Source organism: Cnephaeus nilssonii, assembly GCF_951640355.1.
Source record: "Cnephaeus nilssonii genome assembly, chromosome: 4".
In the NCBI taxonomy this organism is placed as follows: domain Eukaryota; kingdom Metazoa; phylum Chordata; class Mammalia; order Chiroptera; family Vespertilionidae; genus Cnephaeus; species Cnephaeus nilssonii.
The window spans coordinates 34071576-34099533 of NC_137075.1; the positions used below are offsets into that span (position 1 = coordinate 34071576).

At 41.6% G+C, this 27958-nt stretch overlaps 1 pseudogene and 1 gene segment (V, D, J or C); both read right to left on the bottom strand.

The window, feature by feature from the left end:
• Positions 1 to 335: 335 nt before the first annotated feature.
• On the bottom strand, positions 336 to 20826 carry LOC307097659 (L-lactate dehydrogenase A chain-like; annotated as a pseudogene). The gene is made up of 4 exons: positions 20052 to 20826; positions 19693 to 19813; positions 8037 to 8260; positions 336 to 561 (listed from the first exon to the last, which is right to left on the bottom strand). The product of its transcript is annotated as an L-lactate dehydrogenase A chain-like (transcript).
• Positions 20827 to 25652: 4826 nt separating this feature from the next.
• LOC307097660 (T cell receptor alpha variable 13-1-like) lies at positions 25653 to 26242 on the bottom strand. The segment is given in 2 exons: positions 26191 to 26242; positions 25653 to 26038 (listed from the first exon to the last, which is right to left on the bottom strand).
• Between the last annotated feature and the right edge of the window lie 1716 nt (positions 26243 to 27958).

Here is a 27958-nt window from a genome sequence, read left to right on the forward strand (position 1 = left end):
TGTGTGTAAATATTATTGATTTCAGAGAGGATGGGAGAGGGAGAGAGAGAAACATCAAAGATGAGAGAGAATCATTGATTGGCTGCCTCCTGCAGGTCCTCAACTGGGGATTGAGCCAGCAATGCTTCAGTCCCTAGGCCTATGCTCTATCCACTGAGGCAAACCAGCGAGGGCTCTTTTCCAAGTTCTTTAAAATTTTTGTCTGCCTGCTCTCTTTGGCTTGATTGAGATACAAGTCTTTTCCCATAATCCTGTCTGAAACAAAGGAAGGTGTAAAATGTTTTCTTTTGAGAAGTACAATTAAGAATGGCGTGTTTTCTCTTCTGCTTCACCTTCTACCAGGAAATCTCCTTGACAATCTCCAAGTGCAGGTTTGGGTACTGGCTGCAAGTGCCTGGAGAGATGTACAGAATCGCTGAGCTGGTAACTGTGATGTGCAGGGAGCTCTGCATGGTGATTTGATCCAGAATTGCTGTGTATCTTCCATTAGATTTTTGGGTCTCGCTGTAAGTCATGATTATCAGGAAAACAGGACTTCTCCCAGTGTCCTGTTTGTACCACCTTAAGTTGTTAAAGGGGCTCACTGTATAATTGCATTGAAATGTGCAATTGTCTCCCTCCAGGATGATCAGGGATGAAGGATTCTGTTCCACTTGGTTTTTGCCATTCACCCCTATTCAGAAAGCAAAGTAAGATTTGAAAGATAGACCTTTCATTCTTAATGATTTCTAATTAGCACACTTCCCTTCCCTCAATGAATTCCAGGTGAACTATAAAATGGCCCTATTTTCTTTCCTCCTTCAATCCTTTGCTGCAAATGCAAAGAAAATATTTCTTGGTGGGAGCTTCTGTGTGAACCTGGCTAAAACTCTTTATTTACTTACCAAAAAAATGAAGCCACAAAACCACCAAGGTCCTCAGATGCTTCTCCATTCTTCTTCTGCACAAGGATGCCTCCAAAAGTTGGCTTGTCTACTCAACACTTTTTTTCAAAACATTACACAAAGGATTTTAAAAGTTTATGCTTGGCAAATAAGAGACAACTTGCCCAGTCAGAGAGCAGATTTTGGTATCCTACACATAATCATATCTACAGGCAGGTCAATACAAACACTGCCATTTTGAGGTCAAATCTACAGTTACACAAAACCTCTGATTAAGCTTTTTGCTAAGTTTCCTACTCATTATTTGCAACATTATATAGAATACTAGAGACCCGGTGCACGAATTTGTGCATAGGTGGGGTCCCTCAGGGTGGCCTGCGGGGATCAGGCCGAAACCGGCAGTCTAACGAAGCCTGCCACTCCTGCCTGCTGCTCCTGCTCATCCCAGCCCTGCTGCACCTGGCACAGGCTGGCACCCAGCAGTCCCAATCAGGAGAGGCTCAAGTCACTGCAGCAGCACTCGCCAGCCACGAGCCCTGTGTCTGGTGCCCTTCTGGAGGGGAGAGGTGGAGGAGGAGTGGGTGCGAAGCGATTAGCCCTCCAGGGAGGTGGTGGGATGCCCTTGCGGGCCTGGGATCCTGATCCATCCCACTGACATTCGTGCCGGTTGTCAGGAGCCACCTGGCGGCAGCTTTTATATCATTTCTTCCTTGCAGAATGTCTAGGGCGGGGAAGAGGCCATGGTGCCTGAGGCCAACTTCCAGGAGGCCGGTGCTATTGGGATCATGCCCACAGTGCCAGACTGTCGGTGCCTGACCCATTCTTGGGAATTGGACCTGCAGGACTACTGAGGGAGTGAGTGGCTGCCACCAGGCTGGTGGGCCGCCGGGATGGGTCTGTCAGCTGAGCGGTGCTCCCACTGTCGGAGCACATTGACCACCAGGGGGCAGCTCCTGTGTTGACTTTCTTCCTCCTGGTGGTCAGTGTGCTTCATAGTGACCGGTCGATCTGTCATTCGATCATTCGGACTTTCGGTGGCTTAGGCTTTTATATATATAGATAAGTTTCTATATGGCTGTATAAGCATAGTAAATTAGTATTTAAAACATAGGAGAGTTAAACCTCAACAGTCTCATCTGATAATAGGTGAGGTAACATTTACCTAACAATTTTTTAAAAATTTAAAAGACATGATGCAGGCTGTCGCCAAGATGTCAGAGTAGGAAGCCATAGTTCCCTTTCCTCCCCAGAAATACCAGCATAACTATGACATTACTACCAAAATACCTTGAAGAGAAATTCAGAATCCAGCTAAAAAAATAAAAGCACCCCAGAGGAGCACAAACTGAGAGCAGTTACATTTATTCAGGTAAGAATATTTCACCTTACCTGTATCACTTTCTCCAGAAATTCAGGTAAGCTCAATACCAAGATGACAACCTAGGCCCATATTTTCTCCCACATTGGGCTGGAAGGTGGAGGGGGAGAGAGAAGTGATTTAGAGTGTGTACCTAGACTCCTAGCTTCTCAAGGGCACTCTCTATGGGGCCTATCTCTATCTCACCTCATACAGAGTGCTGAATTATAGGCAAAGCTCAATCCCTTGGGACAGTTAAAAAAAAGTGGGGAGAGGGAGCCCACACACAGTCAGTACTGTTCTGTGAGATTGGAAGAGCACAACAGAGGATTTTCCTCCAATCCTTGATTATCATGATTACCCAATGATTACTTTAAATTATTTTAAAAGTCCTTGCTTATCCCAGTCAAAAAACATAGCATGGTTGCATGGATTTTAATAAACAAGATTCACCTATATGCTGATAACAAGAGACTCACTTTAGCATTAAGGACATACATAGGCAAAAAGTGAATGGTTATAAAATATATTTCATGCAAATGGTAAACACAAGAGAGCGACAGTAGTTATTTTTATATCAGACAAACTCTACCTTAAACCAAAAACTGTCAAAATCACCCTAGCCAGTTTTGCTCAGTGCATCGAGCATCGGGCCGAGGACTGAAGTGTCACAGGTTTGATTCTGGTCAAGGGCATGTGTCTCAGTTGTAGGTTCAATCCTCAACAGGAGCGAACAGGGTGCATGCGGGAGGCAACCAATATATGTGTCTCTCTCACATCACTGTTCCTCTCTCTCTGTTTCTCCCTCTCCCTTCCACTCTTTCTAAAAAATCAATGGAAAAATATCCTCTGGTAAGGATTAATAACAACAACAAAAAACTGTCAAAAGAGATAAAGAAAGTCATCTATATATATAAAAGCCTAAGTAACCATTCGACCATTCAACCGTTCGACCGGTAGCTATGACGTGCACTGACCACCAGGGGGAGACACTCAATGCACAGGCATGGAAACATGAAACAGACTGATGAATCTCAGAAGGAAGGGGGAAGGGGAGAGGGTGGGAAGAGATCTTGTATGCATACTAGAAGCCTGATGCACACAATTCATGCACAGTGGAGTCTCTCAGCCCAGCCTGCACACTCTTGCAACCTGGGACCCCTCAGGGGATGTCCGACTGCCGGTTTAGGCCCAATTGGCAGTCGGACATCCCTCTCGCAATCAGGGAATCCTCACTCCTAACCGCCCATCTGCTCACTCCTTACCGCTTGGCTCTCTGCTCCTTAGCATTGCTGCAGAGGTGGGAGAGGCTCACACCACCGCCGCTGTGCCGCCAGCTGTGAGCCCAGCTTCTGACTGAGCGGCACTCCCGCTGTGGGAGCACACTGACCACCAGGGGACAGGTCCAGCATTGAGCATCTGCCCCTGGTGGTCAGTGCGCATCATAGCAAGCCGTTGTTCTGGTTGTTCCGCTATAAGGGCCGCTGGGCTTTTATGGATATAGCTAAGAGGCCCAGTGAACATATTTGTACACCCGTGGGGTCCCTCAGCCTGGCCTACAGGGATCAGGCCAAAACCGGGAGTCTGACATCCCCAAAGGGGTCCCGGATTACGAGAGGTCGCAGGCCAGGCCAAGGGGCCACACTGGTGCATGAATCTGTGCACAGGGCCTCTAGTTATGTAATAATAAATGGGTCAGTTAATCAAGAGGACATAATAATTATAAATGTATATGTATCTAATATCAGAGTTCCTAATATATAAAAATTATATTATATTTCTTCCAGCCTGAAAATTTAGATTTGCCAGTCCCCACAATTATATCAGCTAATTCCTTAAAATCTTTCTCTCTCTCCACTCACAGGCCTACTCACACACACACACACACACACACACACACACACACACACACACACTATTGATCCTATTGGTTCTGTTTCTCTGGAGAACCCTAATATAGAGGATGATTTTAAAATATAGAGAGATTTTATATTAAAAAAATCATAGCCTTAAATTTGTATACACCTAAATAATATAGATTCATTGTGTGTAGGTTTATATACTCTTGTGAATATTTGTTATACTTCACAATAAAATTATTTTAAGTGTTGATAGTAATGATATTATAGCTCATAGAAATGGTTGATTCCTCAGAGATACATACACCCGCGAAGGGTTAAACCACAAAATCAACCCAGAAAGTTTGAGAGACACAAAACTGAAAGGAGAGAGGGTAGGAGAGAGGAAGAATGAGAAAGAACGCCAGTACAACAGAACTCTGCATACCCATTCTTCTTATACTAAGAGCACTACATATGAAATACAACCATTTATCAACAACACCTTCAGAGAGGCAATAATAGTTACTGCAATGGAAATTTACAAACTTCACCAAGAAATCTATGTGGTAACCAAAAAAAATAAAAAATTATCCCCCAAAGCAATGGCAGGACCCAAATCACTGAGGCAGCAGCAGATTTCAAGGCATTCAAGTACTTAGGACTCTTCCAAACTCTAAATCCAAGTTTTGTCTATTTAATTCCTCGCCTATGAGAACTCAGAAGTTACAACGTTGTCCTTGTTCTCCAGAATTCGTTTTCTACTTCCCATTGTTGTGTGAAGTATTTGTGAGCACGTTGTCAGCTACTTAGTCTGGGTCTTATCCATCCCAAACAACTCACGATGTTGGGAAAACAGGCAAATAGTAGACCTTACCTGAGATGACACCTCACTACACATCTTGTAAAATAATGAAGTAGTTTATTACGATTCCCTCCTTCTTTAATGGCATCTCTTCCATTCAAATCATTTTCTCCGTATTTATTTCTAGGAAGTCTTAGAGGTTGACTAGATATATATTCTTTATAGACCCAGTAAACTGTTGGCATAAAGTGAACTCATATTAAAGTATAAATTTTGTATGAAAAAACAGCCCAGTAGATGTGGCTCAGTGGATTGAGCACCATCCCATACACCAAGAGGTAATTGGTTTGATTCTCGGTCAGAGTACATACCTGGGTTGCAGGACTGATGCCCAGTTGAGGGTTGAGGGGTACAGGAAGAAGCCCATTGATGTTTCTTTCATCATCGCTGTTTCTATGTCTCTTTCCCTCTCCCTTCCTGTCTCTCCAAAATAAAATAAAATAGTAATTTAAAAATGCTTAGGTTGGAAATCTTAATAAGAAACAATGAAAAATGGGGGAAAAATACTAAGATAACCTTTAAAATCAATGAAGAAAAATGACTTACTCAAGAATGGATATTGAACCTGGGTACATGCCTCAAAATAAACAAAGAAAAATATAAAGTTTTGAACATAACCTCACTAATTACACACACACCTAAAAAATATCTAGACTACAATATTAAAGACAAAAATAATCTAAAAGAAATTAAAGAAAATATGAGGTAAATTTTTCTCATTTTAGAGTGCTATAAATTTTTTATGTAACTCAGAATCCACAAAAAGAAATTTTGATAAATTTACTAGTATTAAAATCTACTTTTTAAATTCTGCATGGCAAAAAAGAAAAAGGGGCCATAAATACAATCAGAAGAGTAATAATAAACCTTTTTTAAAGACACATATGTGTGATAGCCTTATGACAATCTCATTAATATAGAAGCTGCTCTCTAAAATCTATATTTAAAAGACATAACAGTAGGAAATAGGCAAATATATGACTGGACAATTGAGGAAAAAATGTAAATGACTTTTAAATATAGGAAACTGTCTCTTTGATAATTAAAGAAGTCATTTAAAAATAAAAGAAAGCCTAAATGATAAAGAATATTTTAAAAACTTTGTAATACACTATGTATGAGGAAAACAGGTATTCTGTCCAATCATCTCTTTTAGTATTATATATTTACTAGTGTCCCAATGCACAGATTCATGCACATTCAAGGAAATTAATTAGAATAAATATTTTGATATCGCTATTCGCTCTTTCTCTATAATAGACGTGTCAACCAAATTCATTATTGACAATGACAGATCAAAACACACACGTGCGATTGGTGCCAGCAAAAGCTTTATATGTATCACACATGCATGACTCAACTTAGCCATATATATATATATATATATATATATATATATATATATATATATATGTAAACTTGCTTAATTAGACCTGCTTTCTGATTTAGCTGAACTTTTTCCAGCCCAGGGAAGCACCCCAACTTCTCTTTCAGGTATATGTCAGCAACACAGCAGTAAATATCAACATGAAGCAGATTATTATTGTACATCAGGCAGGGAGAAAAAAGGGTAAAATATTTAACTGTAGCAGTGTTTGACTATATTCTGCATGGTGAGAAAACCTGAAGTCATTTTCAAGTTCCACCATTTCTTACTTTTTTTCAGTTGGGTCAAGTTTCTAAACTTTCTAAATCTCCATTGTCTTGCTAATGAAAAGAACATAGGATTCTACTGAGTCTCCTATCTACCTATTCCAGAACTTCTGTGAGGATCAAATGAGATGAGGCATGGGAAAATTCTTCACAAACATTTGGTTGAACTGTAAAATATTTACACCTGTCATTACTAGTAAAGCAAATCAGGTTCCTGGGCTGAAGAAACTCCAAGGAGGCTAGTCGCTAGGGAGAGGAAGCCAAGCATTCCTACATGATGTCATTACCCAGCACCCACAGCAACTGTTTCCAAGCTGGGCTGGACTATGGGCCGCACTTTGTGCCATGGGTCTTGCCAGTGTTGGCTGCGATTTGGTCGAGTGTCACTCCAGGGTGGTGGTGGGGCCTATGTCCCACTTGGAGGAAGTCAAGTGTTGGTTTGTCCACAGACCTGGTGCCATTTATTTTTAAATAGCCAGTGTACATCATGGCAGCTCCTGCATTGAGGATCTGCCCCCTGGTGATCAGTGCATGTCATAGCTATCAGTTGGAAGGAAGGACAGACACTTAGCCTTTTATATCTAGAGATAAAACTTACCTAGGAGACTGTTTGGTTGAACCTTATAGACTACTGTGAGTACATTCTTTTGAATATTTTTCCTAAAATATTATTCAAAATTTAATTAATATTTATAATACAATAGAGGCCCAGTGCATGAAATTCGTGCACTGGGTGGGAGTCCCTCAGCCTAGCCTGCACCCTCTCTAATCTGGAACCCCTCAGGGGATGTCTGACGGCCAATCCCACAGGGATCAGTCCTAAACCGGCAGTCGGACATCCCTCTCACAATCCAGAACTGCTGGCTCCCAACCACTCCCTGCCAGCCTGAACAATGCTTAAATGCTCCTTTGCTGGCCTGATCACCCCCAACAGCCCTCCCCTGCCAGCCTGGTCCCCCCCAATGGCCCTCCCCTGCTGACCCAGTGACCCCTAACTACCCTCCTCTGCCGGCCATCTTCTGACCACATGGGGGTGGCCATTTGTGTGAGGGCATGACAGTCAATTTGCATATTATTTCTTTATTATAAAGGATACTATGTTTTTCTATTTTAATTATTTTTGCTTTCTTACTTTTTTTGTGCTATTTTTGATTCATCAATGATTAACTGCCAATTTTCTGCTGGTCTTGAGAAGTAATCATTGCTTGTGATAAAGGCACTGGCAGAGAGCATGGGTAGTCTGTTACTTATGTATTTTCTCATTCAGTCCTTCTATTTTCATTCTCCATTCCTCAAATGCCCTCAAAATACACACACACACACACACACACACACAGCACCATCTACCTAAATTATTCAAATGTAATTAGTGCTTCTGATTTCAAAACCTTTCCACAAGTGTACAGCAAACATCACTGTGTTTCTTGGTGGTTTCTCACAATAGGTCCAGGTTCCCAAGTTTGTGCTCAGCTCCCCCTTCAGTTCCTGTCACTGTGTCACCCAGCACACAGTAGTACATGGCAGAATCTGTCTGGTGGACTGAGGCTTTCTTCAAGTGGAAGGCATTTGGTTGTTTTTGGTATGTGGCTACAAATTCTTTGTTGCTTCCATTCTCATTGATCCTTGAGGCTTTCAGGAGGAGCTGTGGACCTTCTCCGGGATACTGAACATACCAGAAAAGAGTGGGGTAGCCTGTGGCTGAATAAGTACAATTCACAGTCAGGGAAGCTCCTTCTAACAGAGTCACTTGGCCTTCCATCTGGGTCACTGAGTCTCCACGGGTTTGTCCTGGAGAAAAAGAAAAGAAATCTATATTATCCTGGGCATGACACTGAAATTAAGTTATGGTTAAAGAATTTGCTAATTTAATAGAAGAAAGAATCCATATTTTAAGAGGCATGTTACTTACCAAACACTAAGAGTACCACAGTCACTAAGCCCAGAGACGAGTTCATCTCTACAATGTCACCTAAATAATGTTCTGATTCTTAACATGAAGTGAAATGAAAAACCGAAGCCTACATTTCACATAGGAAATGAGTTTGTGTTTGGGAACAACACCCCCTGGTGGAGAGGAACTGAAATGGCTCTTTTTTTTTTAATTAACTTTTTTTTTTTAATTACAGTTGACATATAATATTATATTAGTTTCAGGTGTACACCACAGTGATTAAAAATTATATACCTTATTCAGTGATCAATCTTGTACCCATACATGGTTATTAGAATATTCACTATTTTCTCTATGCTTTACTTTACATGCTCATGACCATTCTAACAACCAATTTGTACTTCTTAATTCCTTCACCTTTTCCACCCATCCCCCCAACTTCCCTCTCATCTGGAAAACATAAAAATGATGTTTATATCTATGAATCTGTTTCTGTTCTGCTTGTTCATTTATTTTGTCGTTTAGATTCATTTGCTGATAGATATGCTTTATTGCCATCTTATTGTTCATATTTTTAATCTTTTTTTCTTTTTTTTCTTAAAGAAGACAATATTTCATGCAATACTGGTTTGGCAATTAAGAACTCCTTCAGCTTTTTCTTGTCTGGGAAGCTCTTTATATGTCCGTTGGTTCTAAATGATAGTTTTGTTGGATACAGTAATCTTGTTTGTAGGCCCTTACTGCTCATCACTTTAAATATTTCTTGCCACTCCCTTCTGGCCTGCAAAGTTTCTGTTGAGAAATCAGCTGACAGCATTATAGGAGCTCTCTTGTAATTAACTAACTGCTTTTTTCTTGCTGCTTTTAAGGTTCTCCTTTTGTCTTTAACTGTTGCATTTTAATTATAATGTATCTTGGTGTACGCCTATTTGAGTTCATCTTGTTTGTATGTCTATTTCCTTCAATAAGTTAGGGAAGTTTTTAATCATTATTTTTTTCAAATAGGTTTTCAACTTCTTGGTCTCTCTATTCTCCATCTGGTACCCCCATGATACAAATACTAGTACACTTGAAGTTGTCCCAGAGGCTCCTTATATTATCCTCATTTTTAAAATTCTTTTTGCTTTTGCTTTTCTGATTGAATGTGTTTTGTTTTCCTGTATTCCAAATCACTGATTTGATTCTCTGCTTCATCTACTCTGTTGATTCCCATTAAATTATTATTCTTTTCAGTTAGTATATCCTTCATTTCTGAGTGGCTCTTTTTTATGGTTCCCATGTCCCATTTTATGCTGTTGAAGTTATCTATAAATTCATTTATTCTTCCCCTAAGTCATTGATGGGCAACCTTTTGAGCTTGGTGTGTCAAACTTCGCCAAAAAACTGAGCATAACTCAGGTAGTGTGTCACTTTGAGGAAAAAACTAACTCCAAGACTCTAGTCGCAAATGATTCATCCTCAGGAGCAGCAAATGTTTCATCCTCGGCATGCGGCCGCGTGTCATCAGAAATGGCTACGCATGTCAGTGCTGACACGCGTGTCATAGGTTCACCATCATTGCCCTAAGTTCATTGACCATCCTTATAACCAGTGTTTTGAACTCTGCATCTAGTAGATTGCTTGTCAAAATTTTGTTTAGTTATTTTTCTGGCATTTTGTTCTGTTCTTTTATTTGGGACATGTTTCTTTGTCTCCTCATTTTGGCAGCCTCCCTTTGTTTCTATGCATTAGGCAGAGCTGCTGCATCTCATAGGCTTGGTAGAGTGGCCTAATGTAATAGGTATCCTGTAGGGTCCAGTGGCACAGCCTCCTTATTCACATGAGCTGGGCACTCCAGGTGTGCCCCCACCCCTGTGTAGGCTCTGTACACCCTCCTCTTGTAGGTGAACCTACAAGATTGTTGTTGGCACATCAGTGGAGGGATTTACACCAGGTCTATCTGCTGCAGGAGATTTACCCTCATGGAGAATCGACTGTGCAAGGGTCCACCACACAGAGCAGGACTTACTTCAGTGGGCCTTTGGGGACTGCTAAGTTTGCCCCTTGCGTTTGTCACTAGTGGAGGTGATAGGGTGGTGCTTCGATGTAGTCTGAAGCTGTCCATGAATTGAATTGGCTTTGGAGTCTCCCAGGAAGTGCAGGCCCAGGTCAGCCACTGCCTGTGTTCTGCCTGGGACCACCTGGCATGAGCTACAAAGCAACCTGAAGATGTCTATTATTTGTGCTGGGCTTGGAGGTGTCTGGGAGAGGCCAAGCTATGAACCAAGGCTGGCTAATGGTAGTATCAGGTCTGGGGCCACTTAGGAAGAGGTATGAGGTATGCCAAGTCCAAATGCTGCTTGTTGGAAAGATTTGAGAGAAGTCTGAAGCATAAGCCAAGGCAGGCTATTCATGTGGAAAAGCCACTGGAAACAGCTTGAGTGTGTCTACAGGTTGGGTGGGGCACATCTCAAGGAATTACTAGGGTGGGGCAAAGAATGATAGCCAGGTTGATGGATGACTCTGTGGAGAAACAATGGCCTCTGTCCAGGAGAAGGCTGCCCTCCAGCTCTTGCTCTGATGCCAGACATTTCAGGTGCTCCCCGTATGTCTCTGGAGCCTGATGAGCTGCTGCCCCGGTGCTAGAGGTCAGAGAGAGTCCAAATAAGTCCATGCATGGACTCTACGAGAACAACCTGGAACTGCAAAAGCCCTTCTCCCCTGCCTTCTCCCTCTCCCCCCAATATCACTCAGTCTCAATCCCTGGTGGTTTTTACAGCCTGAAGTTATGGAGACTTCTCTTCCTGAACTGGAACCCTGGGCTGGGGGGACTGGTGTGGAGCTGGGACCCCTCACTCCTCAGGGGGCACCTCTGCAGCTGAGATATATCCCTCCCAATTTTTATCTACTATACATGGGTGCCGGACCAACCTGTTCTGTATCTCCATCCTTCCTGCCAGTCTCAATGTGGCTTCGTTATTGTATGCCTAGTTGCAGGACTTCTATTCAGCTAGATTTCAGGCAGTTTTGAATGATGGTTGTTCTTTAGTTTAGTTGTAATTTTTATGTGGTTGTGAGAGGATGGGAGTAGTGCATTTACCTATACTGATATCCTGACCAGAAGGGGGATACATGATTCTTAGGCTCTTCCAAAGTGGCATACATTCTCATCTCTGACTTTATTTATGTCTCATTAAAAAATCTGGACGATGACTATTATAGGTTCTCAGGTCTATTTATTTTCTTAGGACAATGCCTGACATGGGAATCCTTTAACAGTGCATCTCAGTGTATATCTATCGTTGGAAGATATCAACTTTTTTGAGCATTTTAATGCAGTACTTTATATACTCATGTATCCATTGTGGGCCTGCCTACAATTCATTGAATGTCAAAAAGGGTTTGGGGTTGAAATCAGAGGAACTAAAAAGAAGTCAAATCTTTATTGAGTGATCTTCACTTTTTAGCACTATACCCCAATATAGAACAGTGACTGACATTTATTACATGATTACTAAATATTTTAAAAATTAAACAGAAATAAACAGTCTTTCATTGAGGCTTCACTACTACATGAGATACAGTATTCCTTGATTTTAAAATTGTACCAATTATAAAGAATGCTATTTTTTTTTAATGAAAGCTTTTCAGGGGGGAAAAAGTCATACTGTCTTATCAATAGTCAAATATTGCTGAATTTCAGAATCATTAAAAATAAAAAGTATGAATCCTAGACAGAAGAAACATCATAATTTAAGTTACCAACTCACTAAAAAATGAACAGAGATCAGTATCTTATCCTCTCATTATTTCTATTTCACTCATTCCAAGACAAGGCAGGTAACCTATCTGGATCAGTTATAGCTTCAAAACTGCTTTCTACTACCATCCATCTGCCAAATTTTGTGGCCAAACTTTAATCAAATAATTTTCCCTGACAGTATAGAGAACCCCAAAGATGTGGATTTACAGCAAAAGCCTGGAGTATAAGTTAGGGCTCTTCTTTCCCAGCTTTTCAAATTGTTAAAGATATGCCAGCTGATATTCATGCAATAGCTGATATGTGTGAATTATTTAAAATTATAGATTCTTGGACCTCACCACTAATTTTATGAATCATACTAGAGGCCCAGTGCATGATTGAATCATGCACGTGTAGGGTCCCCTACACGCTTTCGCTTTCGATTGCGGTGGAGCTGGGTGCCTGTCCACTGGTGCACCAGGCCTTTCGGAAGCCTCCAGCGCGACAGAGGCTTCCAAAAGGCCTGGTGCCGGAGCGGACAGGCACCCAGCTCCCACGCTTTTGATGGTCCACGGCGGGATGTGCGCTCGCTGCCCCAGAGGCCCCTTCTGTTCCACAGCACAGCCATGGCGTAGACGCTGCGCGAGCTCAGCGGCCTGCGGGCCCAATCAGCTACCCCAGCCACCCCGAGTCCTGCCCCCTGTGCCTCCCTCTGGCCCAATCGTGGGCATAGCGGAGTGATGGTAATTTACATATTACCATTTTATTAGGTAGGATTTTCCAGCATTGAGACCCACTAATTTGTAATTAATAAACCTCACCCACGTGGTTTTATTGCAGTCAAACTGATAGCAGTTTATAAGATCTTATTTGTGATAACTGTTCTAGAGATTGATAGTTTTCAAAGATCAGGGAGAAATCTCTGCGATGCATGGACAAATGTCCCTATGACTACACAAATTTTTAAAACTACTCTTTTTCTATGAAGTGCCAGCATCAAAAGGAAGCACTTCTTTAATTCCCTTTTTACAACCATCCTATCTAATAAAGAGGGAATATGCTAATTGACCCTCACATTGTCACAAAGATGGCAACGCCCACAGCCAAAAAGGAGGAAATATGCTAAATGACTATCCCACCCTCAAAGATGGTGGTGCCCACAGCCAATAAGGAGGGAATATGCTAATTGACAGCCCTGCCCTCAAATATGGTAGCGCCCACTGCCAATAAGGGGGAATATGCTAATTGACTGTCATGCCCTCAAAGTTGGCGGTGCCCAGTCCCATCAGCCCTGCCAGGGCGCCTGCCTCCGGAGTCTCCCAGTCCCCTCAGCCCCCCATCTGCCCAGACCTGGCCCAAGGTGCAGTCAAGCCGCGGATGGCGGCTGCCCAGGCTTAGGTAACCAGGGCCGACCAAGGCTTGCGCTGCCAGCAGTGGCAGCAGCAGAGGTGTGATGGGGATGTTGCCTTCCCCTGATCGCTGGGTCGACTCCCACCCCTGAGGGCTCCTGGACCATGAGAGGGAGCAGGCCGGGCTGAGGGACCCCCCCACCTCCATTGCATGAATTTTCATGTATCAGGCCTCTAGTTCATTTATAAAACAAAATAAAACTCTAAGAGTTTTCAGGATAGAGTTCTGGAGAAGGACACATATTTCTGTAAGACCCTGTAAACATTATCCATAGACATGTACATGGAAGCTCAGCTCTTTCCTGTAGTTCTCTCTCCAGAGATTCAGATATAAAGATGCTTCATTAGTCCTCAGAGTTAATGTGTGAATAGTCTCCTAGATGTACTCTTAAGAAATTCAGGCCCAGATAGTTAATTTCTCCTCCACCTTCCAAATGACATTGTCAAAACCCACCACAAAATTATGCTAGAAAGGAATTCTGGAAAGGCAGCTATGAACTTCTATTCTGATATACGAGGAGAAAAAAAAAAAGTTCAGCTGATGCTGGGTTGAAAGTAAATTATTTAGCCTACAGCTGTACAAAATTGTTATATATACTTTTTAAAAACATAATTTAAGGCCAGTGAGAACCTAGAGGAGATAGATTTTGCATCTTGGATCACAGGAGAAAACTTGTACAACATTGGGAGAAAATATTTGTTCAATTTTGATATTTAATGGCTTTATAAATACATAATTTTCATAAAAATAAGCCATCTATTTAAACAATTTTCTAAGATTTGACTTTTTTTTAATCCTTACCCAAGGATATTTTTTTCCATTGCTTTCCAGAGACAGAGTGGATGGGAGGGAGGAGGGGAAGAGAGAAAGAGAATAAACATTCATGTAAGAGAGACACATTGACTGGCTGCCTCCTGCACACACCCCTACGGGGCTGGGGAACCTGCAATAAAGGTACATGCCCTTAACCAAGAATCAATCCTACAACCTTTCGGTCCTTGGGCCGACACTCTAACCACTGAATTAAACTGGCCATGGCAGATTTAATGTTTTTTTATACTTGTGAAATCATTAACACAATCAAGATAATGAACATATGCATCGCTCCAAAAGTTCCTCCATGTCTCTTTGTAATCCTTCCCTCAACCATCTCTCTACCTTCCATTCCCATTTTCAGGGCACACCTCTGTCATAAATTAGTGTGCATATTTTATAATCTATATATATAAAACCCTAATATGCAAATAGACCGAACTTTGGAACAACCGAACAACCAAACAACCACAACCACCAGTCACTATGACGTGTGCTGATCACCAGGGGGCACATGTGAGACATGGCGGGCGTCAGCAGCAGGAGGCAGAGTGTGGAACATGGTGGGCATCATCCGCCACAGGATGGTGGAGCAGGTGAGTGGGGGCACTAGACCAAGGCAGCGTGCAGGTCACTGTCATCAGGGCGAGCCTCTGGTGGTTACTGAAAATTCTTTGCTCCTGCGTGCCACAGTCCCACCAGGCACTCACACCTGCTGCTGGCACCAGAGCCACCACTTGCACCCACTGCTGGTGCCCAGCACTGGCCCCGATCACTCGGCACTGTCAGTGGGTGTGAGTGGCAGCTGCCAGCCCTGATCACCCCTCAGGACTTCTCCACCTCCCCCTGCTCGTGAGGAGTGATCGGGGCTGGCAGCCACCTCTCACACCCACTGCCAGTGCCTGGCGCCAATCCCAATCACTCAGCACCATCAGCAGGTGCAAGCGGCGGCACCTGGCCCTGATAGCCCCTGAGGGCTTCTCCATCTACCCCTGCTCCTGAGGGGCAATTGGGGCAGCAGCCAATGCTTGCAAACAATGACGGTGTTGGCTCCACTCGCACCCGCTGCTGGCACTGGCCCCAATCGCTTCACACCATCAGCGGGTGTGAACACTCTCAGTGCGTGGGAGCAGCAGAAGCAGGAGCGGGGCTGCCGGCAGACAGGGACCAGGGACCGCAGCGGGAGGGGCTGGGTGGGGGTGCAGAGGATGGGCCAAGACCCACCCCTGTGCCCACTGCAGCCTCACGGCCCACAGTTCCTTTCAAGGTGAATGAATTTGTGCACTGGGCCCCTAGTTTTATGTAAATGGAATTATATGTACTCTTTTGTCTGTTTCTGTCTCTCAGCATAATTATTTTGGAATTCGTGTATGGTCCATTCTTTTTCTTGCTGAATAAGTATTCCATCATAGAGAGATAAAACTATTTATCTATTTGCCTTATTGCACTGACTAAAACCTCTAGTAAAATATTAAATACAAGAGGTGGGAGCCAAACTTCTTTCCTTATTCCTGATCATACATGAAAAGCATTCAGCCTTTCACCATCAAACATGCCATTTTATATAAGTTTTTTGTAGATGCCCTTTTTAAGTTCAAGAAATTCCCTTCCGTTCCTAATTTTCTGGAATTTTTAATAAGGAATGGATGTAGGATTTGTCAAATGCTTTTTCTGAACCTACTGATATTACTATCATTAAGGGATTATCTATTGCTTGTCAATCAATTTATCAATAAATTGTCACAGTAAAATATTAAAGACAATATTGCTCTCCTATTTAATAAATAATGAAACAAAGCTCACAAGTGTCTGGAAAGCACATAGCAAAGCTAATAATTTTGAAAATAGATCTCTCTAATACCAAAAACCTGTTCCTTGGTTTTCATTATAGATTATTTTCAGAGAAAATTTCTAAGAAAGACTAGAGGATAGAAAAATTACTTCTTGAGTTCTTAAAATATCTTACTGTAGCTAAGATTTGGAAACAGTCTAAGTGTGCCATTGGCAGATGAGTAGATTAAAAAACAGTGGTACATTTATACAATGCAATACTACACTGCTCTAAAAAGGAAGAAACTTCTACCCTTTACAACAGCATGGATGGACCTGGAGAGCATTATGCTAAGCGAAATGAGTCAGTCAGAGAACGATAAATATCACATGATCTCACTCTCTTGTGGAATATAATGAACAAAATAAACTGATGAACAAAAACAGATCCAGAGACATAGAAACATTGATCAGACCGTCAAACCTCAGAGGGAAGGTAGGGGAGGGTGGGGGGAAGGGGAAAATATCAACCAAAGGACTTGTATGCATTCATATAAGCCTAACCAATGGACACAGACACCAGGGGGGCTGGTGAAGGCATGAGCAAGTGGGAAGAGAGGCAATGGGGGGATAATGATGCATATGTAATCTATACTAATAAAAGGGTAATATGCTAATTAGACCAGACATCTTCTGGACATCCTTCTGGACAAAGCCACGGTGGCGGGGGCCGAGGCAGAGGTGGTTAGGGACGATCAGGCCAGCAGGGGAGAGCAGTTAAGGGCGATCAGGCCATCAGGGGAGGGCAGTTAGGGGTCATCAGGCCAGCAGGGGAGGGCAGTTAGGGGTGATCAGGCCAGCGGGGAAGGGAAGTTAAGGGGCAATAAGGCAGGCACGGGGGGAGCAGTTAGGGGAAATCAGGCAGGCAGGAGAGCGATCAGGCCAGCAGGCCGAAGGCAGTTAGAGGCGATCAGGCAGGCAGGCAGGTGAGCGGTCCCAGATTGCGAAAGGGATGTCTGACTGCCGGATTAGGCCCGATCCCTAAACCAGCAGTCGGACATCCCCTGAGGGGTCCTGGATTGGAGAGGGAGCCGGCTGGGCTGACGGACATCCCCACCCCTGTGCACGAATTTTGTGCACCGGGCCTCTAGTCTTATATAATAAAGAGGGAATATGCAAATTGACCGTCACTCCACCACGAAGATGGCGGCACCCATAGCCACAAGATGGGGGCATCCAGTCCTCTCAGCCCTGCCGGAGTCCCCTAGTCCTGGGGGAGGGGGTGTGGAGCAGCCACTGAAAGCAGGCAGCGTGACCAGCCTGGCGAAATGCTTGCTTCGTCGCTGTGGCGATGAAGCCAGCATTCCACCCCAGCCATGGAGGGCCTCTGGGCAGCAGGCACAGAGCAGCCAGGAGGAGACACTTGCGTCGTCACCCCAGCAATGAAGCAAGCGTTCTGCGCCCGGCCGCGGATGTGCCTCTGGCCGGGGAGGGCAATTGGGGGCCATGAGGCTGGCCAGGGAGGGCTGTTGGGGGCGATCAGACCAGTGTGGGGGGGAAGTAGGGGATGAGAAGGCTGGCAGGCAGAGTGGTTAGGGGCAATAGGGCAGGCAGGGAGGTGAGCGGTTAGGAGCCAGCTGGATGGTCCCATATTGCAAGAGGGATGTCCAACTGCTGGTTTAGGCCCGTTCCCACAGGGTCATCCCCCAGCAGTCGGACAGGGACATCCCCCAGCAGTCGGACATCCCACGAGGGGTCCCAGATTGGACAGGGTGTAGGTCAGGCTGAGGGACACTCCTCTCCCCCCCCCCCCCGCCCGTGCACAAAGTTCGTGCACTGTGCCACTAGTACCTTAATAAAGAAAAAAAAGTATTTTAAAAGTTCTTTATTTATGCAAATAATTAAACGATTGCAGGTTTGACTCTTTCACCAAAACAAGAAACATACAAAGGATATACAAACTGCAATTCAGGAGCCGACTGCTAGGTAGTGGCTTGGCCTTTTCTTTCAGATCAATTATTAGGCATCTGACTTAAGCAATGCACTGTAGCTAGGGTACAGACTCTCCCAGAATTTTGTACACCAGGAAATTAAACTTCATTTATGGCTAGTGAGTAAACTTGCTAGTGATGAAGCAGTCTAGACTATAATTCTTCAAACTAATCAATATAAATGTTTCTCAAATTTTAAATAGAATTGTCATATGATCCAGTAATTCTACTTCCATCTACTTAGAGAAAGAGAGAGAGAAAAAAAGAATTTGGATATATGCCCAAAATATGAATATATACATGTTTCCACCAAAAGATGGAAGCAACCCAAATGTCCATCAACACATCAATGAATAAACAAAATGTGGTACATATATACACTGGAATATTACTCAACCTTAAAAAGGAAAGGAATTCTGACAAGTGATTTAATATAGGTGAACTGTCAGAGCATTATGCTAGATGAAATGTTACAATATAACAAATATTGCATAATTCCACTTTTATTAAGTATCTAAAACCATAAAAAGAAGTAGAAAGGTAGTTGCCAGGAGCTGGAAGGAATAGAGCATGGTGAGTTACTGCTTAATGAGTACATTTTTCCGTTTTCAGGATGAATAGAGTTCCAGAGATAGATGGTGGTACAGGTCAAATAACAATGTAAATGTACTTAATGCCACTGGATTATACACTTAATTTTTAAAATGGTTAAAATATATTTTAAAATGATAAAAATTTTAAGCTCCAAATATTTTTTTCATTGCTGAAGGATTATTTGGTGTGTTAGTTGGTATGACACAGATAGTTGGCTGCATTATTTATAGGTAGAATTTCCTTTTTACATTATATGGCTATGTACACTATTCTGATATATATAACACACAAAATAAGATCCTTTAGAACAGTTATGCATAAAACATGCAATATTAGATTTATACATTGGATCCCAGGATATGATTGGAGAAAAAAAGGTTGCAATAGGCAAGTTGGGTAAGGATATCACAAGTTATATAACACACAGTGGACACACATCTAGATTCAAGGGCAACTATAGTGGCAGTGGTGCCTTTGAGGTGGTGGAACTGGGTCACAGTAACCAGTTTAGGACTACAAAGATGAGTACCACCCAGCATCAGCATACAGATGCAAGGCTTTGTGAACCACGACTATTTCTATCTTTAGGAAACTGATGTTTTTAGTCACAGATCAGATGAAAAGGACAACATGCACAATCTCCAACTAAAATCCTGTGGTAGCCTAGACAGTGAGGTGGTACGACATCTGAAGGCTTTAAAACTGCAGCTTTTCCATCGGCCTGCGGACTGAAGGGTTCCAGGTTCTATTCCAGTCAAGGGCACGAGTCAGGATTGTGGGCTCGATCCCCAGAGTGGGGTGTGCAGGAGGCAGCTGATCAGTGATTCTCTCATCATTAATGTTTCTATTTCTACCTCCCTCTCCCTTCCTCTCTGAAATCAATAAAAATATATTTTTATAAAAACCTGCAGCTCTTTCTGGATCCCCCAAAGTGTATTGGTACCTTCTTCAAACTGGCTTCTTCCTCAGGTGTCAGTCACCTTTACAACATCTATCCCAAGATGCAAAGAACACTCAAAAAGACGACTTCACCTTAACCAGTTTGGCTCAGTGGATAGAGTGTCAGCCTGCAGACTGAAGAGTCCCAGGTTCGATCCTGGTCAAGGGCATGTACCTTGGTTGCAGGCACATCCCCAGTAGGAAGTGTGCAGGAGGCAGCGGATCGATGTTTCTCTCTCATCGGTGTTTCTAACTTTCTATCCCTCTTCCTTCTTCTCTGTAAAAAAAATCAATAAATATATTTTTTATTTTTTTTTAAAGACGACTTCTTTTATTCCATGGAGAACCTTAATCATGGTGGAAATTGGATGCACCTGCCTAAGATTCTTCATCATACTCTCTGCTAAATCTGCCACAGATAATCCAATGGCACATAATGTGTAGCCTTTCAGTTTGATCACCTCATAAGCACTGTCAGTCACCTGTTTGTGAACTTCTTTCCACTGGTTTTTATCTGAATCAGTGCTTAAAGCAGGGTGCAGATTCTTTAGGGAGACAACAGCAACATTCACTCCACTCCACACAGGCACACTAGAGTCTCGATGCTCCCCAAGGACCCACCGATGACAGCTTAATGGGTGAACTCCAGTGTTTCCTCCACTAGATAACAAACCAGGCTGACTCCAGATTGTAGCCACTTCCAATAACACAGTTTTTGGGAAAGCCGCCTATCTTACAAGCCGCATAGGTCAAGACATCCACTGGCTTGGAAACAATAAGCAATTTGCAGTTGTGAATGTATTTTACAACATTAAGAATGATGAATTTGAAGATGCTCGAGTTACACTGGGCCAAATTAAGAAGGCTTCCTCCCTCTTGTTGACGGGCCCCAGCTGTGACAGTAACCAGCTTCAGGTTTGCAGTCACATTATAGTCTTTGCCAGAAACAATTTTTGGTGTTCTAAGGAAAAGACTGCCATCCTGGAGATTCATCATCTCTTCATTTAATTTTCTTCCATGACATCAACAAGAGCAAGCTCATCTGCCAAGTCCTTCATTAAGATACTGATGGCACAGGCCATGCCAACAGCACCCACCCCAATGACTGTAATCTCATTTTGGGGGCTCTGTTCTTCCTTAAGAAGATTCACAAGCAGCTGATCTTTGATAGTTGCCAACTGGACTGAGAACCAAAAGGAATCAGGAGGACATGGTGGGCAGCCAACACGGATTTCCTTTTGGATTAACCAACTCTTGATCTAAAAACAAGTAAATCTAAAAATGAACATGAGTAAAACTGTATATCGAAAAAAAAAAGACTGATGATTTGTTCAACTGCTATGTTCAGTTCTTGCATCTATGATGAAACTGGATGTTGGCACTTATTTTAAAATACTACATGTAATTGTTTTGTATCATAATCACGTGATGGTTATGTGATCTATACAATGTGCCCAAAGTTCACAGAACAGCCCTGGTTGGGTAGCTCAGTTGGTTAGAGCATCGTCCAGATACACTAAGGTTGTGGGTTCAATCCTCGGTCAGGGCACATACAAGAATCAACCAGTGAATTCATAAATAAGTGGAACAACAAATTTATGTTTTCTCTCTCTCTTTCTCAAATAATCACAGAACTGTACACTAAAAATAGTCATTTTAATATGATTATTTAAAATAAAAATTAAAAACACTGATATCAAAACGGTGAAATATGAATTTTCTACCATCTTCCATCACCAAAAAACATTACATAATATTACAATCATACACTAAATTGAGTGCCTTTGAGAAAGCCCAGGAGTTCAGCAGGGAAGCTACACTGTGGGAGAAACACAATATGGAAGCCAAAATACCTGAGATTGGAAGCATTTAAAGGGCAAGAAGACCAAGTTCACAATGCCCTAGTCCCATGGTCGGCAAACTGCGGCTCACGAGCCACATGTGGCTCTTTGGCCCCTTGAGTGTGGCTCTTCCACAAAATATGATGGCCTGGGCAAGTCTATTTTGAAGAAGTGGCGTTAGAAGAAGTTTAAGTTTAAAAAATTTGGCTCTCAAAAGAAATTTCAATCATTGTACTGATGATATTTGGCTCTGTAGACTAATGAGTTTGCCAACCACTGCCCTAGTCAAGCATCCACCCTATGCAGCACTACTCAGTATCAAGAGAAATCTTCTAGGTCTTTGACTTTTCCCATGAGAAAAGTGAGAGCATGTGACTGAGTAGCGAACTCCCCCAGTTTGGGGGGACACTGCAAAAAAGACACACCTCTTTCTTGCTTCACCAGAATACTGAAGTGTGCTGCCCCAACAGGAAATGGGGAGCTCCTGGGAGAACATTAGCCAGGGATCTCAGTGGGCAGTAATGGGACACAGATCCTATTAACCACCACACAGATGCCATCAGGAACCTGCCCACAAGCTGCTGAGGACACCTTGCCCATGGAACCCCACAACTGACCCACCAGCACCCCCAAAACTCAGAGCCTCACCAACACACTATCCCACCCAGCTACCAGGGCACACAGGAGGGCAACAAGAGTGAACCCCTGACCACAATGAGATACCACCTCACACCTGTTATAATGACCATTATCAACAAGACAAAAAAACAACAAGTGTTGGAGAAGTTGTGGAGAAAAAGGAACCCTCATACACTGTGGGAATACAAATTGATACAGCCACTATGGCATACAGTATGGAGGTTCCTCAGAAAATTAAGCAATCAGTGACCATATGACCCAGAAATCCCTCTTCTGGGTATCTATCTGAAAATTTTGAAAACATTTATTCAATAAAGATATATGTACCCCTATTTTCATTGCAGCTTTGTTCACAGTGGCTATAACATGCAAACAATCAAAGTGTCCTTAGATAGATGATTGGATAAAGATGTGGTACATATATACAAGGAATACTATTCAGCCATTAGAAAAGATGAAATACTGCCATTTGTGACAATATGGATGGATCTTGAGAATATCAAGGGAAGTGAAATAAGTCAGATAGAAAAAGTTAAGGACCATATGATTTCATTCATATGAGATCTAAAACTTTGGGATATAAAACAAAAAGGCAAAAACAACAACAACAAAAACTCATAGACACAGACAACATTATGGCATTTACCAGGAGGAATGAAAAAGGGGGGTGGGTGGGAGGGAAATAGAAGACGGTAACGGGTTTCAAATATATGGTGTTTGAAACAGACTTGACTTAGAATGGTGAACACACGATGCAATATACAGATGATATAGAGCTGCACACTTGAAACCTATAGAATTTTATTAATCAATGTCACCCCAATAAACTTAATACATATTTAAAAAGATCTTTTGCAAATGGCTAGTGAGCATACACAGAAGGGGCTCCACGCTATAGAACTAGATGAAACCACATAAATTTGAGCAATCAACACTGTCCTAGGGAAAGCAAGCAAAAGGGAGGTTGTCAGCACCCAGCTTGGCTTTGCAGGATCAAGAGAGAGAGAAGTTTGTAGTAAATTGACCGGAGATGGTAGAAAAAAATACACCTACTACGGTGAAGATTTAAAGCTTGAGTGTGTCTAAGTATGTACTGACTCTGCACTTCTGGCTAGAGCATTTCTTTTTCTTCCTTTAAATCAGGGGTGGGTAACATCCAGCCCTCGGGCTGTATAAGGCCCAGGAAATCATTTGGTCTGGTCCTGCCAAAAGAGCTGAGGGCAGGACTTGAAATTCAATAAATCTAGGAGCTTTTTTCATAGCTACATCAATTTATATTAAGTGAGTTATATTAAACGAATGATGTTATAAATACCCAAATGGCCCTTAGCAGAAATAAAAAGGTTCCCCACCCCTGCTTCAAATAAATTTTCAAATAAGTTATTCCATAGTAATTTCACCCTCTCTCTTTCTCTTCTAACTCGGTTTAAGAAGAATAATCCAATAAAATAGAAGCCATACATCTCTGTTCCTCAATCAGTCTCAGAGAGAATGTAGCAATCAAGAAAAAAAATCTTGCTTTTACTAGACTGGTGCTAGTGGTTATAGTGAGGGAAATAATAAAACCCAACCATTGAGGTGTTAGGCAACAATACTGGCCTTTTTTGTTCACATGTTGTAAACCTAATTTAATCTGATGACTTTCCTTATAAGAACAAAATGGTTAGCTAAAACAAAACAAAACTTAGTCAGAGGAATCATCTCACCATAGCAATAGCTAGTTATGTCCATCCTTAAGAATAATATAAGAGATCTCAAAAATAGCCTACACTTGACCAGGGGTGGGCAAATTCAAGAACTGATTATATATGCAATATCTTTCATTCCATTGATTTATCTATAACACTAGAAAAGATAAATTTTTTTAAAAAAAGAAGTTTGTGGTTAGTAATTTTCATTCAGTCAAAACATGAAGATGAGGCAGGGAGATTTGTAACGAGCTGTCTCTAAATTAGCCCAATGCATTTGTTCAATCCACTAATAATAGTAATGTGGCTGATCAATACATACAAATAAAATTCCCATAAACTTCATAAAGTAAGATTTCAATAAAAATGGGGGGGTATTACAAGCCTAGGAATAAATTTAATTATCTTAAAATAATGAAGCTTTATCTAGTATGACAAAGATATCAGTGGAAAGAAATAGTTTGTTCTTAAACAATGGATAATCAAATATATACATTAAAAAGATTTGTTATTCACCAATCATTTTACAAATTTAATTCTATCACAAAGCTTAAGGAAAATTATGAATCAATAGCAGAATTCCCCTTTCCTTAACAAGCATCTACTAATAATCAATTATGTGAAAAAGTTTGTGCTAGATACTATAGCTATAACAGTGAATAAAACACAAGTCTGTCTTTAAATTCTATGAGAAAGTAAATGTGAACAGATACATATATAATTTGGTAAAAGAGAATAGATTTGTGAGTTTAACCTTAAGCTCACATTCTAAAATCACATCTGGTCCGAAAACATAAATAAAATATAGAATCTCTGGGCTCTATAAGAAAACCAAGTCACATTTTCTTTAACAAAAAAGTGGTCAGAGCACATAGAAAGGACTGTCCCAATTAGCCACAATTATAGAAGAAAATTAATATAGGAAATTAAATTTATTACAATCACTCACAGACCTATTTAAAAGCAGATGTTTGAAAAGACTTGATGAAACAGGGAATGCTTAATGCAGGATATAAGAGGTGAAAAAATCATGAATCTAATAACAATTAAAATTTATAGAATAATCCAAATATTTGCAACATTATCTAAATACAGAATTATTGATTTTATATTTTGTATTTATATATTTTCTATATTTGAAATACAGGGTGGGGCAAAAGTAGGTTTACAATTGTAATACAAATAAATAATACAATAATTAGTAAATTATAATAAAAGGATAAACTCTGTTTAGTGTACTCACGACTGTAAACCTACTTTTTACCCCACCCTGTATAATGATTTAAAATCAGAAAAATAAATGCCATTTTCAAAACACAATATTATCTTTAATAAGTATTATGGTATTGAGACTAAGGAGTTTTATAGGAGAGATATCTAAATAGCAAATGTAAAGTCACTTTAAAGCCTCAATTTGAACATTATGCAACAGTCATAGAACAAAATGTTCTAACACTTCCTAGGACCTGGTCGGCAAACTGCGGCTCGTGAGCCACATGTGGCTCTTTGGCCCCTTAAGTGTGGCTCTTCCACTAAATACCATGGCCTGGGAGAGTCTATTTTGAAGAAGTGGCATTAGAAGAAGTTTAAGTTTAAAAAATTTGGCTCGCAAAAGAAATTTCAATCGTTGTACTGTTGATATTTAGCTCTGTTGACTAATGAGTTTGCCGACCACTGTCCTAGGTCATCTTGAAACTAACCTTCCTATTATGTATTTTTAACATACAACTTGCAGACAATTTCCACTTGCAGACAATTTCACAAATGCTGTGCTTGATGGTCTGTCCCAGGCAGAGAGGTCTGCCCCACTAGCAGGTTTGTGTACAGGATGCAGGTGTTTGGGGAGCAATGTGTACTCGCTGCACAGAAGTAGACGGCTGAGTCTCCAGGTTGGGTGGCTGCGATGTGCAGGGAGAGATGTTTGGCCGTCTTATTCAAGAAAAGAGTGAGTCTTTCAACTGGGTTTTTATCCTTATTTGAACGAATGTCTATAATGAACTGGAGACCTTTTCCAAGTTCTTGCTTATACCAAGGAAAGTAGTTTGAGGCACTGTCCGAATAAGAACAGGTGATAACAGCGGTGTTTCCCTCCTGGACACTCAGGGTGGAAGAATGCTGATCCACTTTCTCTCCATGGCTGACCCCTGTGCAGAAAGAAAGAGTCAGAGAAAGAGTAACCAGATCATTATGCTTCAGATTTTCTTTTTCCACAGTAACTAAGGAAGCCTGAATAAAGCCAGTGTTACTTCTAAAGAATACCCACTAATATATTGTTTCCCATGAACCCTCAACTCACAGTCCAGCTGCAGCCACAGGAACATGAACAAAGCTCCAGTGGACGTCTTCATCGTTCTTCCCACTCAGGGACAGTTGTGGACCTGCAATCACAGCCAGGGGAGCTACTGCTGTTGTCAAGTTATCCCTCCTTTCCTCTGACAGTCAGAGGGCCTGCTCACATTCTACCCAGCCAGTAAGAAAAAGACTGTGCTTCTGCCAAAGCCCATCATTCAGAATCCACTAAAATGCACCCTCCCCATGCCCTGCATCAGCAGAGGTGCACTGCCATCTAGTGGTTACATTCACAACTACTGAACTTGCTGTTAAATGTTCTTACCCAGTTTCCTATGAGAGACTCAGACATGCAAAGGCAGCAATAAGTGAAACAAATTAGCTTTTACACCAGAGATTAAGTAAGAATGTAGAGATCAAGATTGCTATCCCTGCACGCTACTGAGTCATTGTTAATATGTTGTATGGAGGCAGATGTTGCTGGTATTTGTTCAACGATGGCTTGGGTTTACATGTTTGAAATCAGGGAAGCAGTCTCATCAACAATGAAAATATAAAACATTCCTTTTTAGCTAAATCTGCCATCACTATTTTCTGTTATGAATAAAAACTCTTTTAAAAAAGAACATGTAAGTCAAACAGCAGAGCACAAGGGCGGAGATCACTCGATATTTCAAGTGCCTACTTGCTCACGCTGCGCCTCTAAGCTGGTCTTGCCTGTGACCTTGCTATTCCCAGAGAACTGACAGTACCAACAGTCAAAATGAGGCATCTTCCATCAATAATGACCATGGTGAAAAGTAAAACATTTAATCTAAATGATAAGGGAGTAGGGGGATATTTTCTATGTGTTATTATATTTCAACTATAGGAAACAATTTGACCCATAGATTGGGTTGATTTGCAATGAGAAATCTGACATGCTTTAAGAAATATTTTCCAATGCTATGGTTTATATTCTTCAAAATATTGAAAGAATACAGCATCTGAGAAAACATCAGGATGCAGATTCAGAAAATATAAACACATGTATGTTTATTCTTAAAGTGCCTTCATTTTCTCATATCAAAACAGGTGATATATCCTAAAATGCAATTACTGTTTCATATCTTTAACGGAATTTCATCTAAAGTATAGGCCCACTCCTCTAGCATATACTCCTACTTCCCTAGCCATTGCTGGCTCAAATTCCATAACCTATCACTTTATTTCCAAACTCCAATACAATGTTCTTTCCTCAAGACATTGATAATGTCCCTCAGTCCTGTGAACTTCCAGAATTATCTTTCTCTGCCAAAACCCCTTCTTGTCCACTTTATTTTCTTGAAACTTTATTAATTACTTCAGTGAAAATAAATCTAGTGGAAAGTTAATGTCGCCTGTGTTTACTAAGGAACAAACAGAAAGGTAACCTAAAGAACTGGTCATGAGAAATGGTCCCTGGAAAACCAAGAATACCTCATTTCCAGAAGTGGAGCTCCTTTCCTGTGATTTTAACTCTCTGTTCCTCTGGAATTACAAATAAATCGGATCTTTCTTCCAAATCTCAAACCTTTAAAGATTTATAAAGACAGCTGTGGTGAAGAATATAAGATCAATATCCTATATAATAAAAGGCTAATATGCAAATTGTCACCACAGGCAGGAGTTTGACCCACCAGGAGTTAGATGTGCGCTGACCAGCAGGGGGCAGCGTGGAACATGGTGGGCATCAGTGACATGGCAATGGCAGTGAGCGGCAGTAGAGGTAATGCGGGCCCCAATGGGCACCAATG